Source organism: Sphaeramia orbicularis, chromosome 16 (genome assembly GCF_902148855.1).
Source record: "Sphaeramia orbicularis chromosome 16, fSphaOr1.1, whole genome shotgun sequence".
Taxonomy (NCBI): domain Eukaryota; kingdom Metazoa; phylum Chordata; class Actinopteri; order Kurtiformes; family Apogonidae; genus Sphaeramia; species Sphaeramia orbicularis.
In genome coordinates, this window is record NC_043972.1 from 45789011 (window position 1) to 45802777 (window position 13767).

Below are 13767 nucleotides of genomic sequence, written 5' to 3' on the forward strand. Positions count from 1 at the left end.
TATCAAGATAAACTAATTGGACAAATTCTAAATGTTAACACTGATGCAAATTCTATATGAGGTTGTCTTTTTTTTTTTTTTATCCAACACCACATTGAATGGAATCCTCCTGAATAGTTCTCATGCTGTTTTAGTTCTTTTCAGTTCTGGACACACTGCCCAGATGCTTGTTTTAACTCACTGCCAATAAGTCTCTCCGTTTAAATAAAAGATGGAGGGGATGTAAAATTGCCTCTGAATAAAAGATGTTTGCAGTTTGAAGAGCCACCCCCAGGTTCAGGTCTCCCCTTGAGACTCCAGTGATTCCCTCTGCAGCCAACTCTCAATTTTTATGAATAAATATTTCAGGAAATATGCAGGCAGAATTCTAACTGCAGCAGAATTCTTTTTTCTTTAATTATTACAATAGAAAGCATTTGTCATATGTCAGGGGCTGGGGGTGATAAATGTACTCCCTCTCTGTGCTGTTCTGTGGTTCATGTCATCTCTTTGATCATTCGGTGTTGGCAGATTGCTACTGCAGGAGAGATGGAACAGACTAGCCTGTCCAGCCATCCAGTTTTCTCAGTGTATTCAATACTGAGAAAATAGTCTGGAATTGGACAAGTCGCTGTGAAATATGCACGATCTATATTCTATACCGAACCAATCACAAGTCTGGGGGGTGGGTGTTTCACAATGTGTCATACACACGACTTCTATCTGTCACAAGTCAAAGTAAGTTCCAAGTCTGCAAATCTCTTTACAACTGTTGTCTGTTGTTTACTTCATTCAAAAAAAGAAGGTTTGAATTACAGATTACATCCTGTGTTCTTAAGTTTCTCTGACAAAAGTGTCACGTCCGTCTTATCAGTGATTGGTTTACTCGGCGCCTGTTAGTCCCGCCTTCATATTTGGACTCAAGCCCCGCGATTTTAGACAGATTTCTCATTGAGAAAGACAGATGGTTGGCCAGGCTAGTAACAGATGTGGTCGATCAGAGGGAGTGAACTAATGTTTTCATGTGTCTAAATATCTTTGCCTGATTTTTACTTCCAACACATGAATCTTATAGCCTACTACTGCTGCAGTAGTTGACTTACTAACCCTTTATAGGGCACTCATTCAAAATTTCAACCTATGTGTTTTATTGGAGGACATAACAAGACTTTTTTATTTTTGTGAAATTTTTTCAAACTTTTGTGTTGTTATGTATAAAATAGGTTAATGAAGTTACCATATTTGGTTCCTTACCTATAAGTGGCAAAAAAAAAAAAAAAAATCCAAGAAGTGTATATATAAAAAATACAGGAATAACACATGTAATGTGAAAGGAACATGTTTTTTAGAACATGACAACATTAATGCTGATCCAGACACCTGTCATCATATACATTATCACTGTGAACATCATTACTTACATTCAGATATTTTATTCATGCACTGAGAAAGAAAAATATATTATACATAAGCAGTTAACAACAGATGTACATGAAAGGGAACCCTAAAGAAGCAAGAGTGCTTATAGATAGGGGACCCCATCTACATTAGTACCATTACTTCATGGTACCTAACACAGCAGGTACACTCACTGTTCATGCAGAGGTGGACCTTACAGACCCTGTAGACCACATTGTACCTGAGATTGTTGCTTCACTGTCTTCACTGTAACTGCTGCGGTCACTGTCTTGTAATGCTTGCGGAAATGACCAAAAACAGTCACTTGCCCAGTAAAGGGTTAACTCTCTGTTGGTGTTCTGAAAATGTGACATGTCACTCCTGGTGAGGCGTCACAAATCACAGAAGAAGTCATTTCATAATCGTAATTGGCACCATGGATTTGCACAGATTTCTAATTAACTGTGATTACTAGCATGTGGGTGACACAGAGTTGCTCCACATCTCATTTGGATTTGCCAAAAGAAGAAAATAGCCCCACCATGAGGAAAAATCTCCGTCTCGTCGCTTGTTTAATTGATTCCTCTTCAAAATATGATGCACTGTCATAATTCAGAAAGTCAGGAGTTAGCCTCATGAGTTTTCTTGTGATGTATGATTTCATAAATTGCCCTGTGGTTATTTGTTGCCTTTAGTGTCTGGGTCCTCATTAAAAACTGTGAGAACTTTGGGAGTGATTGAAAGGAGGACTGGGGCTGAGAAGTATGAGACAACAGTGGGTATTTTCTGGCCATAAGTCAGCTGTGAGCTGATTATACTGCAGTAGAACTTCCACAGCATTCCCAGTGGCCATGACTCATTCCTGCTCTTGGAGTGAAAGAAATAAAAGATTTATTGCCGGCCAGCTCATAGTGTTAGTAAAGCTGGGGCAACATTTGAAGGAGTCTATTTTTTTTCATGGTGTTGGGGGCAGACTAGGCCAAGGATGTAATAGACCTGTCAAGTGTCTTCACAGACAGAGGAAGAGGAGAGGAGATTAGACGAAAGGAGAAGGAGATAAGACGAAAGGAAAGGGGAACGAGCGACAGAGCTGGAGGATGTTATTGATGGGAGATTTAGAACAGGATATCTTGGTGCTACCTGACAGGAGGGCACTGAATTGAAAGAGCGAGGGGTCAGTTCATAGAAAGATGAAATAAAAACAGGAAATGAAGCAGAGGAGGATTAAAACTAAGCTGAGTTTCGTAGCAGAACTCACAAATATGATATTGATCTCTGAATGCTGGTCGTACTGTGCTGTTGTTTTATTTTAAAACAAATAGAACGGCTCTTCTGCTCACAGGTCACAGTCCACAGTGTATTACTTCAATATAAAGCATGTTTCTATCCCAAGGAATCACAACTTTTAACTGACTACTACTAACTAACTTTTCATAACATCTACAAAAGGAAATCCAAATGTATGCTTTATTCTTATTAAATGAATCATTATCATGGTTTAAATCTAATAATGTCTGAGCTTTTGACTGAGGATGTGGTATTAGCAGGTATTTTGTTAGAAAAAAAAAAACAAAAAAAAAAACCCTTTGGCTAGTTTTAGCTTTTGCCCCTGAACTCAACTGCTGATCTGGATCATATAACACTATTTCAGACTTTTCCATGACTTGTTTTCTCACTTTCTCTGCAGCTTTCCATACCATTTATTGTTATTTCAATTTGATATGGGATTTGCTTATTTCCTTCATTCAGTGAAAGTTATTGTCTCCTCATTGGTCCACACATGCAAACACTTGACAGATCTTTTAGCTGTTTCAGTTATTCACATTTACCTTATCAATACACCAACGTCTCCATGTCTAAAAAAAGCTTTGTGATATTTTATTGGAATTCTTGACATTTGCATCATGTTTCTTGATGTGCAAAATGTGAATAAAAATATAACCACATTTCAAATCAACTCAAACATAAGTGATATCTTTTTTTGTTACCTGATGCACAATTTCCTCAAATTACAAACCACCACAATTATTCATGATCAGTTTATCAAACATCCTAAGCACATCCTGTCTGCAGTCCATGACAACCATAACCTAAACCTGTGTGAGAAATAGACAACACAGACCATGTTTGGTTGGTGTGCTGAAAAAAAATCAGTTGTATAGAATTACAGGCCAAGGTTAAGTTTATTTGTAGAGCACATTTAAAACAGTGCAAACTGCCCAAAGTGCTGTACAAATCTGAAGATCCAAATGCAAGATATACTAAAACTGGTAAAAAAAAAAAAAAAAAACAGATAAGAAAACAAAAACGGATACACAGTAATAGGATATATAGCAACTAAAAATACAACCAAATAAAAGTCACACACTTGTATTTAAAGCCAGTGCAAATAGGTGCATCTTTAAAAGAGTTTTAAAGTGTTCAATGGACTGTGCACATGTGATATGTTGGGGCAGAGCATTCCTGAGCCTTGGACCTGCCACAGAAAAGGCTCTGTCACCTTTTATCATCAGTCGGGTTCTTGGTACGTCTAAAATCAGGTGATTTGAGGATTGTGTTTCTCTGGCCAGAACGTGCACAGTTAAAAGCTCTGGAAGGTAAGGAGATGCCAAACCATTTAGGCACTTTAAAACATACAATAAAATCTTAAACTGGATCCTGCATGGGACAGGAAGCCAGTGGGGGGAAGCCAATACGGGAGTAATGTGGTCCCGTCTTCTGCCGCTGCATTCTAGACCATCAGCAGCTGGTGGACAGAGGACTGGTCCAACCTATAATGTAATTAATTACAATAATCCAGTCGAGAAGAAAACCAAATCGACAACATGCTCAAACTGGCTTACAGGCATGTATGGCTTCACCTTAGCTAAGAGACGACAGGGTACCTGTTGTGAATTTTCATTGTCAGCTATTTCAAAAGATCACGTATAATACTAGTGGTTCAGTTAGGTAACTTATGTTATCGCTCATTGTTAAGCACGTTCGAGTACTAGACTACTACAAAATCACTGCTCCATTAGTCAGGTATGGTCAGAGACATGTTGCTTCCTTTACAGGCTGTTCCAGCACCCATAGTGACATTGTATTGTCCAATTGGCCGGGCTGCGATGGACTGGTCTTTGATCCCGTGCAGCAGACACCAGTCTAAGACGACACATTATCGGCCAGTGCTGGGTCATGTCTCTAGGATGAGACTAGGGGTGTGTGATATGATGATATTAGATCGTGAAGGATTAGAATGTATCGACAATCCAACAAAGAGAGATCATGGAATCATCTATAATATGATGTAGTCAGAGCCATTGAATATTCAACAGGTTTGGATATAGTTATATGCTGACGCACAGACGCATCACGTCAGTTCACGTCCATGTCACATGGATTTTATGTTGTGTAGTGGGAGTCATGGCTGACAGCGAAATGGGTGAGTTGCTTCCTAAAAAATACTCCACTTCCAGTGTATGGAATTGGTTTGACTTTCCCCCAAACGACAAAGCGCAAACAGTAATTTGCAAAATTTGCACAGATACGTCGGATGGCAACACTATGAACCTGTTCAATCACCTGACAATGTGATATTATGACTCACGTAAATATACACACCACTTTTAATTGGTGTGTTATCTGTATGCATTATAAGTTTTCTGCATGTATGTTCATGCCAAGGGATGCACCGATACCGATATGAGTATCGGCATCAGCTCCGATACTAAGTGTGTGTACTCGTACTCGTACTCGTAAAAGTAATCCGATACAAATGCACCGATACCACTTACGGCTGTGTGACATTCACAGTTAAGTGCAGCAGGTACGCGGTGGTGGAATAATGTGTGGGGAGTGTGAAGAGTGTGGAGATTTTTCAAAATAAATGACGGTGATAAAAGAAACGCTGACTGCAAGTAACGTTAAAGACACAGACAGATACGGATGCAGCGTTCTGTCCATCCTCTGCGTACATTCCATCCGTTTTCCAGGTGCTCGCGGATGCGTAAACAGAATGAGAGTACCAGCGGGAGTACAGAGTGGTGCGGACCGCCGCCAACAGAAGTGAAAACGCAACTTATCACTCATTTCTCTACCTGCTGAGGCTAAGCTTTTAAACCTTACCAGCGAAAACGCTGCAATATTAGTGTCACATTAGTGTTGCCTCTGTCGTCTCCATGTTTGTTATTGCTGACTTTCTTCTTCTTCTTCTTCTACTCAAAAAACTTTCCTCTTCTTCATGGTATTATTCCAGTATGGTTAATTCAGAGCGGCGCCCCCTGGTGGATTAATTGAGTAACACTCATTCCAACACATTAAAAGTCAGTAGCAGCACTTTGTTCCAGTCAGACTAATGACAACAACAATAAAGCACATTTACAAAAGGAACTAACAACTGGAATGGGAATTAAGTACTCGTATCGGTATCGGCAAGTACTCAAATGTAAGTACTCGTACTCGTACTCAGTCTGGAAAAAAGTGGTATCGGTGCATCCCTATTCATGTCACACTGAGGTCACTTCTTAGAGCCAGATATCCGGGCCACACCAACACAGACACAAGGAGGTGGTATTTATATAAAAGCAGTGATTTATTTCTAATATAATAAAATAGGAAACAGCATGGAATCCAAGAACTAAAATCAACAATTAAAACGCTACTGATCAGCAGTTAAAACACGATAAAACATAAAACAAGCTAAAAAGGGACCGCAACAATTAAAAGTACAAAAGGTCTCTGAATCCCCACACCCAATCCAGTAAGTCAGCGCTAGGCGCTAGTCAAGATACTTAAGTCTCTCGGCGGCGTCCGTGTAGCATCTGACAGTGATTCTTTGTTGCAGCCTTGTCCTCCTGTAGTTCCAGTATACAGCGCCACATCCTCGTTCTGTCGTGGTTAGTCTGGGTCAGGGAGACGGTGGCCACATCTGCTTAGTGTCCTCTGGTGAACCTTCGTTGCAGCCTTGTCCTCCTGCAGCTCCAATATACTTTCCCTTGCCGGCTCGTCCTCCCCCAGGAACGCTCCACCGCGGCTGGAAGAACAGTATCAAATCCCTGGCTGCTCTACACCACCAGCTGCCACACACACACACACACACACACACACACACAAGCAACATGGTTGCATACGTCCCTTCACTTATAGTGGTTATGGCTCATCAAAAGTCCTTTTTCCCCCCGACACTGTCCGAAGTCTGGAATGCTGGCTACCAACCCACATACTTGAGAGCCTTGAGCTGCTGTTTGTCACCGAGTCAGTGTCTTTATCTCTGGAGGGGAAGTGCCCTGGAAGGGGAAAGCGTAACTCACATCAGGTGCGCACCTCCGTTAATTACCCTGCCCAGCTGGCTGTGGGCCAGTAGTTAGTCAGTGGTGGTTAAGGGGTGAGGAACGGGGAGACTAAAGTGCCGAATAAAAAAAAAGTCCACAATCCACCAATTCTTCTGCTTAGTCCATGTAACGACAAATCACTGCAAGCTGAACATTCAAACACTTAATATACACACATCATGCAATATAAAATTCACATTAAAAATGCACAGCAAGCATTAACACAAACACACTTAAGGCATCACCATGTCAAATTGTATAGTACACAACGGCCCCTGTCATCCTGTTACATTCACACTGGTATTAGCCCCCTGTCCAACCTGAATCAGTGCGCACCCAAACAGTATGCTGAGAGCCAAACTGCTAGAAGACCAACCACACCACAGCCAGAGGCAACAGGTAGCATTAAACAAATCAAACAACTTTAACACAAGCCTGTAATAAAGGCACTCTTTATGAGAACAGTAGCAAATGGTGGAAAGAGGTAACGGAAGCAGTGACTTTTTACCTGGCAAAAGATGTGCAAATTAATCTCAACGATCAATCTAAGGAATCATGATAAAACTGAGATCGTGATTTTATTCTTAAAAATCATATGTTTTTGTCATATCGCCCACCCCTAGATAAGACTGATCTCATGAAATCATGTTGTATGTTACAAAAGTTCTTATGGCATATGGCATGCTATATGTACACATTTTCGACCTTTTACGTGTTATTCAACACCGTTGGACCGCGTGCCAATTTACACCAAGATATCCAGTTCACATAATCCTAACTCCTAACTGTCACCCTAACCCTAACCCTCAGTGTGTAGCATTTGATGCGGCTTGAACACACGCGAAAAGCTTATAGGTAACACACCAATTAAAAGTGGCGTGTATATTTACATGATTTCATTATATCACGTTCCTAGGACAATGGTGGCGTGCAAAGCTTACGGCTGCACAAACAAAGAGCACAAAAACATGCTTTTCACTCAGTCTCGCTCACTGACTGCTGCTTGTGTACTCGCACTCGATCACCCGGAGTCAACGCTGGTACATCACTTCTGACTGGCAATGGCTGCTTCCCATAGGTTCTGCCCTCACCTGTAATTCACGTAATAAAAAGGTCCAGTGTGATGCATTTATGGCGATTTTTTTTTTTTTTTTTTTTTACTGAATTTGTCATACACAAAGCTCAGTTGATGTTGTGAGCATGACCAGTACAAGTACACTTTAAAGTTTATTGATGGTTCACATTCATCATAGTCAAAGTTTTCAGTATTAATTATATATATATATATATATATATATATATATATATATATATATATATATTTTTTTTTTTTTTTTTTTTTGTTTGTTTGTTTTGTTTTTTTTTTTTTGTTTTTTGAACATTCTTTTTATTGAACATTTTCAAAATTATACAGTCCAACGCAGTACATACAGGTTGTATGAAATGTAAAGCAGATCCGAAATATGTTCACAGCGATGATCCCAGATATTCCAACACTTTTCCAAACTTTGCTGTAAAGACGTCCTTCTGGTTGTTAATACAAAATCTTAGTCTTTCCAGAGAAATGTAGTTTGATATCAAAGATTTCCACAGATGTTTTGAAGGAGCTTCTTCTCCAACCCATTTGGTCATAACAGCTTTTTGGCCCAATATAAACAAAAACTGAACAGTATACTTTTGTGTTCTCAATGATTCAGGGATATATCCCAATAGACACAATAATGGATTAGGCTGTAACTGGTGCTTAATGACCACACTAACCTCAACACATACGGTTTGCCAAAACTGTTGAATCTTTTCACATTCCCAGCAGCAGTGAAGTCTTGTCCCTTAAATAGTTTTACATTTGGGGCAGTTTGGAGAGGCCCCTGCTGTATATTTACTGTACATATATGGAGATATATATAGACATTTTATAAAATAGAATAGTGCATTTCCCTAAATCTGTTACATATGGATATTTTTGAAGGTAAAAGTAAGATTTCCTCCCATACATCAGTATCTATTGTTGTTTTCAGCTACGTTTCCCATGATTTCCGTAAGAATGATAACTTACCAGTATTCAAATGCTGCAGCTTTGAATAAAATTTGGAGACAAAATGACTTGACTCGGAGATTAAGAGTATCCATTTTGGTTTGTACATAGTGTCTGACCTGAAGGTATTTATAAAAGTCTTTTGTTTGTAGTCTGTATTTAGTTTGTAAGGACTCGAAAGTTTTAAATGTCCCCTTATCCCAAAGATTATACTTATTGTAAATTCCTGCTTCATACCATTTCTGATAGTTAGACCCAGTGCCCCCTCTGGTTAAATCAGGATTATCAACCAGTGTTGTTAAACAGCTCAGTTAGTATTAATATTTTTTTAATTTTATTGATACTAGCTAAAACCAGCCGATACTGCTGGCTTACACCATGACAGTCAGTGTGTCTAACCCTACAATGAAAAGCTTCAAAATAGTTACATGAACATAATTTCTGAGAGACTCTATTTAAAAGCACCATGAGGAGCAGGGTTCAATTCAGCAGGGAACATTCTTCTTACATTTACTCTCTTGTTTCATTTTGCATTTTACCCCATGCATTTTTAATGAAGCAGATCAGAATAAATGTTGGATATGAAGCTGATGTAATAGTGGAGGGAAAATGAAGTGAGATACTCAGGTGACCGTTATGATAGAGGGTCCTTATGTAAAGAGCAGTGGCATAGTAAAAAAAAACAAACAACAACTATTCCATACAAAACATCAACAGTCACATCAGTATAGATAGATATTAGTCAGTTCATATGTCATTAGGTCTGAAAGGACAGGTCTGTTTTATTACAATCATCATATCTTTTTTTTCTGCTTCACATGCATTATCTCTGCAGGTTTACTCTGAGTATACATGATGCGACCTTGGTTTTTAATGCAGTCTTGCTTCTGCATGTTCTTTCATAGTGCTGTTTATGTCTGTATCCATGAATTCTAAGTGAAGTTATTGCTCTCCGTGGCTCAGACTTAAATTAGATGTTCCCCATCCTGTAATGAATGTGAATCTGTACAAAGTAATTTAATTCTAATGAGCAGAAGTGCCGAAGGAGTTGCGTTAAAATAGCAGGATTAATTATGCTGGCTCATTTTGTAGCGTCTGAAACATCTGGACTGTGTCTGTCATTTTGATGTCTTTTACTTGGACGACACAACATAAAAACGTTGCCACATGCTCCAGATTAAATCTTTTGTGTGTTTACATTTACCTGCTTCGCAAACAACAATCCATTTATCCAGTACTCACTGGGTTTAACCCATAAAGACCCAGTGCTGCTTTTGTGGCTGTGCACAAATGAATTTTTCACCATTTTAACCTTTCTTAACTGATTTATCACCAATTTTTTAAATATATTATTATCTTCTTTATTGGCATTTTTTGGTGTAAATCATGTATTTTCCTATATTTAACTCACAGATCATGTAGATGTTCATGAAAATTCAGAGTAAATTCAAAGGTAATTATATCAAAACAGAAAAATGAAGAAAAAGTCACTTTTTCAAAAAAGATATCACTAACTGAATGTATAAACAAGTGTCTCCATCCACTGTCATTGATCCAACTCCATGGGTTTTGCTGGTGAATCAATGTTGTAGAAGATGACGGTGTTTTCACTTGCACTATGGAGCCTTTGAACGTCCAAATGGGTCATATCTGGTGACCATGAAAAGATGACAAGCTGTATTTTACACCGGTTATTTACATGTATTGATAGGATTAGTGGATCAGCAGGTATTAGGCTAAACATTTTAGATCAGTACATGGTTTGTGTCACTGGTGGCTGTTATGGGTTAAGCGACTTTACAAAGGCTGCGGTTGGAAAACCAAATGTTTGGTTTGGTTAGTAATGAAAAACAGTGTTTGATAAGGTTAAAGCTTCTCTCATAATGGGAAAAATAATTGGACAAGTTCCTATCCCAAATTCCAGTCTCTTTCTGCTGCATTACCTGGCTTAAAGTGTTTGCAGATTTGAACATTTGCATTTTAGAACGTCATTTTAATTCTGCTAAAGTATGATGAAATTCAGCAGGCTCTGAAAGCTTCTTGTCTTTCATGATGCATGAATCAGTAATAACATGGAAGTATTAAAGGAATTAGAGAAATATCGGCAGCGGGAGCAAATGAAGGGGTTTAAATGAGTTTCAAAGTAACTTCCTTTAGAATGGGTGGCACCTCTCATGTTATTGGACAATACAAAACTTACATACGGCTCATTTTTGTCATGGAAGTGGTCAGGCTTGTAAAGGAGAGGAAATAATGCAGATACTGTAAAATGAAACCAACAGAGACCAATTGACCAATTACCTGTTGATGAAGTTTATGACCTTTGACTTCATTTATCCACCCTCTAGATTTATTGTCACATTAATGTCAATTAAAGATGAAATGCTTGATATTTTCTTATTTTCTTGATGTATTTTTTTTTACTCATGCTGTGAGGTAATTTGATAATTGCCTTTCAACATGATGTAATTTGAGTGATCTGAGTGGAGATTCTATCAGCTCTGTGGACTCTTTTTCAGTTTGTAAAAAAACCTATCTAATCTCTAATGCAGAGTTTGGCTAATTGTTGGTGTTTTCTGGCAGGTAGGGGGTTAAATACACGATTAACAGCTGTAATCATCAGTTGCTGATCAGATACATGACTACTCTACTCTGTGGCTTGACAGAGAAGCTCAGAGAAGTGTTTTTCAGAGTGGGGAGAAATGGCATCGAGGTGTCTAACTTTAAGTCTGAATTAAATGAAAGAGCTGGGCTATAAAAATGTGGACAAAATAATTTGCTAATGTTAGTGTAAATAACAACTTCATTAATACATGAACACATTTGTAAATCAGTAAAACAGTACCACAGTGCTTCAGTTTCAGCTTGACAGTTTGTCATGTCTTTTATGTATTGTGATTGTCTCTCTCAACAGTAGAGTGCAAAGCTTACAGCTGCACAAACAACAAGTGCAAACACGTGCTTTTCACTCAGTCTCGCTCACTGACTGCTGCTGTTTTACTCATACTGATCACACGGAAACAACAATGCTACATCACTTCTGGTCAGCAACGGCAGCTCCCCACGTGTAATTCACATAATTAAATGGTCCAGTGTGATGCATTTATGTCAATTTTTTTTTTTTTTTTTTTTTTACTGAATTGGCGCCTCTCTTGCTTATACACACAGCACAATTCATGTTGTATGTATGACCAGTACAGGTACGCTTTAATCATATACTCATAAGTGTTGCCAGTTATTTTCACTGAACTTAATGGTTGATAAAATGTTAGAAAACAGGTAAAATACCTGTTTATGTTATTTATAGACAAATTGATTTTATACGACCAATTTCAAACCAGATGATATTCTGTTAGATCCACAAATGACAATGAAAAGTATCAAATCATTTAAGATTCAAGTAGTGACACTTACAAAGTCTGATCTATGCTGTGATCAATTATTAAAACCATTATAGGATTATAGGTCTTGCTTATTTGGTGTTTACTATTACTATAAATCGTGTCATGTGTGGTTCAATGGTCAAATAAAGACACAAAGAAAATATCAATATTTTTTAATTACTTGTCATTTAGTTGAATAGTCAGAAAATGCTCGCTGCTCAATAGAAAATCGATGTATAATCGTTATTGTTCCACTGACAAACCACAGACCTATTAGATTTCTGTGCAGTTCACCTCGGTTTTATTAGGTGAGAACTTATAAATCATACTTTACATCTGTATTGAACCACTTCAAATCAATAAAGACCACAGAGGAATCTTTGAGCGGACGGCCTACTGCCACAGTGCAGGCTTAAAATGACCTGATCTACACCGTTGTCGGACTTATCTCTGTACACTGCCCCCCTTTTACATCTGGACTCACTTCTGTGCAGTAATAATGATACCTGTTTATTCACCAACTCCTACACTGAGTCAAATCAAATGTGTAAAATCAATATAAGCCATGCAGCCATGCAGGCTCAACAGGTGGGATGGTTTATTGATTTGGTAGCCTCAGTGTTAGATAAGTATTGATTTGCAATGCACAGCTCAAGTCAGATATGGTCAGAAGAGTAAATATGTGGCAAACAGAGATGTTTGCAAACGTAAGTAAATTCAGTGCTAACAGGAAAGTTTAGAGAGGAAAGCTGCAGCAATTCAGTAGAGTTGTATACTTCAGCGTCTTTTAACTGTTCAGTGTTGAACTGTGTTTGTTGCATGCTGTTATAAAGCCCATGGAGAGATCAGTGATGGACAGAAATGTTCTAATAGCATCATCGCATCTCATCTCTGCAGAATCAATGACCTTCAACAACTTTGTAGTCATCCTTGAAGTGGGGTCCTACTTCTCCTCTGTTATTCAAATGGTGAATTTCAAAGCTAGACCACAAACAGTGCTTCAGCGTTTGTCATCTGACAAAGCTCAGCTGGTGTCTAAGACTGTTGTTCAAGAGACATTAGTTGTATTGGAATAGTCTGAAAAATGTCCTCCTAGCTTCTGTTCATAAAAACTTTTCCTTGACTTCAGTAGAACAAGGTCAAGGAGAGTTGGAGAAGAGAATCCATAAGGATGTAGGAGAAGGCAGATGATGTTACGTGGGTGAAACTACCAAGTTTTGAGGGCAGAGTAGAATAATAGAACTGGATGTTTGGTGCTTTGTGTTTTTACCATGTCTTTAAAGCAGTCTATGAACAAGGACAACCTGGTGAAAAACAAGCCTTCATTGCTGTGTTTGGAATATAAATAAATACAGGGTGGGGAAGCAAAATTTACAATGAACATTTAGTTGTTTTTTCTCAGCAGGCACTACGTCAATTGTTTTGAAACCAAACATATATTGATGTCATAATCATACCTAACACTATTATCCATACTTTTTCAGAAACTTTTGCCCATATGAGTAATCAGGAAAGCAAACGTCAAAGAGTGTGTGATTTGCTGAATGCACTCGTCACACCAAAGGAGATTTCAAAAATAGTTGGAGTGTCCATAAAGACTGTTTATAATGTAAGAAGAGAATGACTATGAGCAAAACTATTATGAGAAAGTCTGGAAGAT

At 38.4% G+C, this 13767-nt stretch overlaps 1 protein-coding gene across 2 annotated transcripts in view; it reads left to right on the forward strand.

Annotated features, from left to right (window-relative positions):
• Nucleotides 1-13767, forward strand: part of drd2l (dopamine receptor D2 like) — a 38327-nt gene that overhangs the window by 1078 nt on the left and 23482 nt on the right. The window lies entirely within an intron of this gene.